Below are 7917 nucleotides of genomic sequence, written 5' to 3' on the forward strand. Positions count from 1 at the left end.
TGGGCCAGAACTTGAAACAAGGTGCTAAGTAAGTAGAATTGAGGAAACAATGATTAAATCTAGTTTAGCATTGATTTAATCCTATAACAAATACTGGCTTCCTAGTGATATAATGATTGGTGTATACTCAGTGTGAAGCATATAAGGAGAAGCTCTCGGGGCCAGGAAAGACAAGAGCACTAGAAGCTCTCAGAGGTTGAGACAGATTCCTTCCATCTTCCACTTTGTGCTGGCTGGAGACTGAAGCAAAAAACTTTTGGATTTGGAGACATTTGGAGGAAGCTAAAGGCAGAAGCTGGCAGAAGCAAAGGACTAGCAGAGGAGCTCTCAGAACCAAGGAGAGAGATGGGCCTCTAAGAAAGCTAACTGAACCTCAGAAAAAAGACAAGACTTTGAAGGAGGCAGTAAAGGATTTGGACTTTAACTCCTGGCTGCAAATGGGGGTGATTACTCTGAACTGAAATGAAGGTTGCTCCCAGAAGCCCCCAAGAAACCTGCTCCCAGAGAGTATTACTTTTTAGAGAAGACTATTACACAGATGTGTAAAGGATGAATTGGAATGAGAAGAGACTTGATTCAGAGAAACCAATAAGAGAACCAGTAATAATGTTCTAGATGAAAGGTGATAAGGGTCTGAATTAAGAGATTGTATGAGTGGAGAGAAAGGGGTGAATGTGAGAGATGTTATAGAAACAGAAGCAAGTTTTGACAATTGGTGGAGGAAAACACTAAAATTTTGAGCCTGAATGAACAGGAGGACAGTGCCTTCAACAGTAATGGGGAAATTTGGAAGAGGGGAGGGATAATGAGTTCTGGACATATTGAGCTTGGAATATATCTGGAACATCTATTCTGAAAAGTGTGACTGACACTATTGATTCATGCATGACTCAGTCTCAAAGAAAAGGCAGGGACTGGATACATGAATCTGAAAGTCACCTACAAAGAGATGATAATTCAACCTGTGGAAGGTGGTGAAATCACCAAATAAAAGTATATATAGAGAAAGTCGAGATATGGGATCAAGACAGAACTATGGTTAGGAAGCACAATATAGATGATGAGTCAGCAGAGGAAACTAAGAGGAAACAGACAGGTAGGAGGAGAACCAGAAAAAAAATAAAGACACATCAACCCAAAGAAGAGCACATTCGAGAGAAGGTAATCAATAGTTTCTAATTCAAACAAGAAAGCAAGAAAATGAAAACTGAGGAAAAAAAAGACCATCAGATGTTTAAGTTAAAAGATCATTGGTAACTCGGGAGAGAGCAGTTTCGCTCGAGCGATGAATTTAGAAGCCAATTTGCAAAGAATTGGGGAGAGAAAAGGAACTAGAGACAACAAATATAAACAGCTTTTTCTAAAAGTTTGACTAAGAATAAATCCCAAAGAGATTAAAGAGGTGAGGGGAGGACTATTTGTACAAAAATGTTTATAGTAGCTTTTTTATAGTGGAAAAGAATTGGAAATGGAGGAGTCTTATCAATTGGTGAATGGCTAAACTATGGTATATAATTATAATGGAAATTACAAGAAATGATGAACAGGAAGATTTCAGACAAACCTGAAGAGACATACATGAACCAAAGCAAAGTAGAATGAGCAGAACCAGTTGAACAATGTACACGATAACAATGCTTAATTCTGAATTGCTTAGCTATACTCAGCAATATAGTGACAGAAGAAAATTCCAAGACTCTTGATGAAATGTTATTCATATTCAGATTTTCTAAATGCAAATAAAAAGCATATATTTTCCCATTTTTTGTATTGTTTGTGCATGTTTGCATATGTGTGTGTTTTTTTTTTCCTTTAGTTCTGTGTCTTATTTCATAACATGACTAATATAGTTTTTTTTTTGCATGATTCACATGTATAACCTATACCAAATATCTTACTATCTCAAGGAGGGGAAGGGAAGGGAGAAAGAAAACTGGAATTCAAATTATTTTCAAATGAATGTTAAAAATTGTCTTTACATGAAATTGAGGAAAAAATAAAACATTTTTTAAAATTTGGTTGAGAAAGGCAGGAGAGATTTAGAATAATTGAGAGTATAACAGACTTTAAAGCAAATATTTTAAGGATGGAAAAATGATATGATTGGAGGCAGTAGAAAAGGAAATGGTTCATAGGGAAATGATTTTTCCCCAAAGTAACAAGATTTTTAAAAATTTTAAAAATTAATCTGTCCATTTTAATGACTTGAGATGGAAAATGTCATATGCATCAAGAGAAAACTATGAAGACTGAATGTGTATCAAAGGATAGTATTTTCACCTTTTTCGGTTTGATTGTTTGTCTGTCTGTTTGCTTTTTCTCATAATTTTCCCCCTTTGGGTCTGATTTTTTTCTTGCACAGCGTGACAAATATGAAAATGTGTTTAGAAGGATTGTACTTCTTTAACCTATATTGGATTACTTGCTGTCTTTGGGGAGGGAAGAAGGAGGAAGGGGAGGAGAAAAAATTTGGAACACAAAAACTTACAGAAATGAATGCTGAAAACTATATTTATATGCAATTGGAAAAATAAAATACTGTTGAGGGAAAAAAAATTTAATCTGTCCTTCCCACTATCTACTGTCCCTTCTCATTAAGCAAATTTAAAACAAAATCTCGCACCCCCAAATCATTCAACAAATTATCTATATGGTCTGGCAAAATTATTTCCCACAGTAGCCATATCCCAAAATATGTCTCTTCATTTTAATCATTTAATTTAGTTATTTCTCTGTCTGGAGTTAGTGGCATGCATTATATTTGTTCTTTTGAACTTATGCTTTATCATTGTGTTCATCAGAGTTCTAGTCTTTCAAAGTTGCTTTTCACTATTATTTATTTATCATTATGAATTATTTTCCTAGTTTTGTTCACTTCAACTTACCTTTCTTCAGAATGATTTCCCCATTTCCACAGAAACTATCCATTCAATAATTTCTTATAGAACATAGCTTTTCATTACATTAATATATCAAAATTTGTTTTGCCATTCCCCAATAGGAAAATAGTCCCTTAATTTCCCATTTTTGGTTACTATGAAAAGAGCTCTCTATATATATTTTATACATATAGATCCTTTTAAATTTCATATTTAATTTATGGAGTACAATAAGCATTTCTTTAGCATAAAAAATGACTGCAAATCTATTATAAACAATTTGGTATTCCTTTCAAATATACAATAAATTTTTCATGTTAATTTTTCTTTTTTTCTTACTTCCTCCTCTCCCCCAGCAATTGCAACTATTAGTCTCTCTAATAGAGAGAGAGAGAGACATAGATATATAGAGACATATATAGATACATACACACATATACACACATATATATAACAGATATAAATTATTCTATACATATTCTACTTTTTAGTTCTTTCTCTTTCTTTATTTGTCCTATAGCTAATTTAGGTATTCATAATAGACATAATCAAGTAGTAGGATATAAAGTAAATCCATATATTGTTAGAAGAGATTTAAGATTAGAGAGTGAGTAGTCTTCTGGAGGATGGGATCAAGGGCATATGTAAAGTGGCTGGCCTTGTTGAACAAGCTATGGTATATGATTGTGATGGAATAGTATTGTGTTATAAGAAATGACAAGCAGGTTAGGATTCCAGTGTGTCCAGTCTGTGTGGGATCTAATTAGAGAGGCAGAGGGTCTCTTTCCCATATTCACTGTCAGGGAGTTGGGAGGTCACCATCTCATTTCTGCCTATTCCTCTCTCCAATTCTATCTTCTTCCCTGACAGAACAGGGTAACTTCAAAAGCTGTGGTGCTTACTCTGCCTGTCCAGATATCACTTTTTAAAGTGGTGTTAAACAGTCTAAATGGTGTTAGTAGACCTTAGCACTATGATAATTGAGCTACACCATTATCAATGAAGAGGTTTTAAATGCTACACTATAAGAATAAGAAGTCTGTTATATCCTTTATTGGAAGCTGATGTTAATGTTAAGTTGGTGAAGCAGTTCTGAGAAAATATCAAGTCTGCTATTGATCTTGAAGAAATAGCATCTGGTCTAAACAAAAGAAAAATGATTCAGCATGCTGTATTTAAGTAACTTGTGAAGCTTGTAGATCCTGGAGTGAAAGCCTGGACACCAACCAAAGGAAAACAAATGTTATTATGTTTGTTGGGTTTGCAGGCTAGTGGTAAAACCACATGTTCCAAGTTAGCCTATTATTACCAGAGGAAAGGTTAGAAGATTGTTTGATATATGAAGACACATTAAGAGCAGGAACTTTTGACCAACTAAAACAGAATACTACTAAAGCAAGAATTCCTTTCTATGGAACCTTTACTAATGAAGCTTGTAATCACTGCCTCTGGAGGTATAGAAAAATTCAAAAATGAGAACTCTGAATTTATTATTGTTGATACAAGTGACCATAATTAACAAGAAGATTCTTTGTTTGATGAAATGTTCCTAGTAGCTAATGCTATATTCCCTGATAACATTGTTTATGTAGTAGATGCCTCCACTGGTCAAATTTTTGAAGCACAAGTAAGACTTTCAAAGATTAAAATAGATGTAGCCTCTGTAATTGTTACAAAACTTTTTGACCATCCAAAAGATCATGATGCACTTAGTACAGTAATTGCAACAAAATGTCTGATAATTTTCATTGATACTGGAGAGCATATAAATGACTTTGAATCTTAAAATACAGCTTTTCATCAGCAAATTTTTTGGTATGGATAATATTGAAGGACTAAGATAAAGTCAATGAATTGAAGCACTTATAGAAAAGTTGGAACATGGTCAGTTTACATTGAGAGATATGTAGGAAAAATTCCAAAACATCATGAAAATGGGCCATTTGGTCAAAGGTTAGGTATGATCCCTGGTTTGGGAACATAGTTTATGAGTAAAGGCAAAGGACAAGTCAAAAATGATAATGAACTTCCCTTCTCTTTTCTTTCCCCCACTTTTTCTGAGAGGATTGAAGAATATGTGGGAGTTTGATCTCTTCAGACTTCTTTTCAGGCTTCTGAATTCCTGGGATTTTCTGGAAATCATATAGATATAGATATAGATATAGATATAGATATAGATATAGATATATTTGCTTAAAAGAACAGCTCTTATTAATTTCTATCTCAAAACTTCACTTGTCAAGTGAAACAAATAGTAATGTAAAATTTGGTATTTAGTTTTTAATTATTTGTCTCAAAATGTAATCATTATATTTGTAAACAGTCTGAGTCAATTGTTACATGATGTTGCAAGAAAAATTCTGTAAATAAACTTTAAAGTAGTTGTAATCAAAGGAGTTTGTTAACTTTCTTTGTAGACTGAAATCTTAATTTTCAAAAATGGCATGCAGAAAGGCAAAATGTAGAGCTAATACCATACCTCAAGAATGAAGCTATTTGTGGAAAACAGTGTTAGTGCCTTTAACATGAATTTCTGAAGTTGCATGTATCACAGTATAATTAAGATATTTTGCTAAAGAAAATCAGAGCTTTATTTAGAAAATTGTTTCACAATATAAATGTAAATTTTGGTTGTTCTGAAACTATAAAGCAATATACATTAATGTCAGCTGATGTTAACTTTTTAAGACCAGATCTAAGGAAAAAAAGGAAGGAAGGAAGGAAGGAAGGAAGGAAGGAAGGAAGGAAGGAAGGAAGGAAGGAAGGAAGGAAGGAAGGAAGGAAGGAAGGAAGGAAGGAAGGAAGGAAGAAATAGTAGAAATCATCTAGGATTAGGGTTTATCAAGGGATGAACTGGACAAGGGGTAGGAGATTTGAGAGTGCATGACAGGATAAAGATGAATTGGATAACTACAAAATCAAGAAACAAAGGAAGAAAATGAAATCGATTTTGTGATCCAATGACACTAGCCTCTTTGTTGTTTCTTCAATGAGACACTATAAAACCTGACTCCAATGGTTTTCTCTGACTGTCTCCTTTACTTGAAATTCTCTCCCTTCTCTCATCTGCCTTAGTTTCCCTGGCTCCCATCAAGGCTCTAATAAAATTCTATCTTTTGTAAAAAACCTATCCTGATTCCAGGACCCCCCAATGGTAGGATCATCCTTCTGTATCTAGTTTATGCTGTATATTTCTCTGTACAGTGTCTGCACATTTTATCCCCCACTATACTATAAGTTCCTTGACCAATTTTTTTGCCTTTCTTTTGTATTTCCAATGCTTAATATGGTGCCTACCAAACTATAAGCACTTATTAAATATTAGATGACTAACTGAAATCAGAGCAGGATTTATGGCCTAAGAAAATACTGGAAGATGGAAGAATTAGAGATTGTGATCAAGGAGAACAATACGATTAGGAGGGGTGAGGTATAGGAAGAGATGGAAAGAGGAGACTATGGTCAGACAGAGGGGAATGCCAGAGTTTTTGAACAAGGATACAGTACACTCATAAGGAATGTTTAACAGGCTGTCTAAAATACATACATATATATATGTATATACATACATTTTAAAGATTCATTTGCATTATTAACATTTCCTCTCTCACTTTAAGTATATTTAATGAACAAATAAAAAATCAATCCCTGGTTTATAGTATTTGCCAATTCTGAGTTGTAAATGCTTTAACTGAAAAATTAACACTTGGCTCTCTTGACCCATTGTGAGCTGGCTTTAGCATACTCTTGCTCATAGGTAGGTGTTTTAAAGAGCCAGAGAGCTAAATAAAAAAGAGCTTGACCCTTCTCTTTGAAGGACAGACTCTTCTAAAATTGACCCCTGTCCATGTGCTTTTGGGGTAGCGCTAAGGGGACTTTTAATGGAAAAAGAAGCCTGGAAGGCCCCAACTTGTACTTAGCCCCTAGCCCATGTTGATTTATGTTTTTACATAGGGCTTTTAGCATTACAAACATCTTTCCTTACAACATTCCTGTGAGTCAAGTAATCTAAGTGATATTACCTCCGGATTTCAGGTGAGGAAACTGAGGACCAGGAATATTTAGTGTTTTGTTCAGTTTCACATTACTGTCTCTGTAGTTCCTAAAGCCCAGGATATTGTTCACATTGAAGAAGGGTTGAAAGGGACTTAAGACATGACCTAAAGCAGAACATTGTGTAGAGCTCCTAGACTTACTGTGGCAGTGGTCTCTCTGACCCATCCAACAGTAAGGCAGCATTGCTTCACCTGAAATTTTCTAAGTAAGATATGTCTAGTATGCAATGTCCTGAAGCCCTTGGGGCATATTAAAATGTATGAGACAATGATCCTTGCCCTCAGAGAGTTTACAATCTATAATAATAATTGCAATCCACTAATAATAACATAGCAATAATAGGTACAATGATAACAATTCAAGTGGGTATGATGCAAATCCTGTAAGCCAGATACAGAGCCTTTAACATCACAAAATATCAGAACTACAAGGCACCTTAGAGATCACTGAGCTCAATTTCACCATTTCACAGATGAGGAAATCAAAGGTCACAAAGATAGTTAGTAGTAAAGCTGAGTCCAGAACTTAACTTCTAATCTACTGACATAATCCATTACAATCACCATATCACACATGCAGAATATATAGTGAGACACTGAACAAAGAGAAAGAATTAGTGCTAGGAGGTCTAAAAGGTAAAACTGAAGCTTCAATAAACATAGACACACAGATGTATGTGTATGTGTGTGTGTATAGAGAGCATTCAAAAAATCTTTGTACAATTGTTTTGTGTTAAAACTATATGTACTAACAAATATACATACATTACCTACATAACATATTGTTATATATGATATATAATAATAATTTATAACATAGTATAATATATTACATTGAATTTTGCTATTCTATTTTATGTTATGTTGTGGCATGTAATACAATATATTATGTTTTAATACATTATGTTGTCATGTTATATCATATTATACATATCTTATACACTAAAATATACATAGTTATATGTAGAAAGTACACATATCTA

At 34.0% G+C, this 7917-nt stretch overlaps 1 pseudogene; it reads left to right on the forward strand.

Moving 5' to 3' along the window:
- Positions 1 to 4968, forward strand: part of LOC127557174 (signal recognition particle 54 kDa protein-like) — a 163257-nt pseudogene extending 158289 nt beyond the window's left edge.
- The last annotated feature ends 2949 nt before the right edge of the window (positions 4969 to 7917 follow it).

The sequence above is a fragment of the Antechinus flavipes genome, chromosome 3 (genome assembly GCF_016432865.1).
Source record: "Antechinus flavipes isolate AdamAnt ecotype Samford, QLD, Australia chromosome 3, AdamAnt_v2, whole genome shotgun sequence".
NCBI lineage: Eukaryota > Metazoa > Chordata > Mammalia > Dasyuromorphia > Dasyuridae > Antechinus > Antechinus flavipes.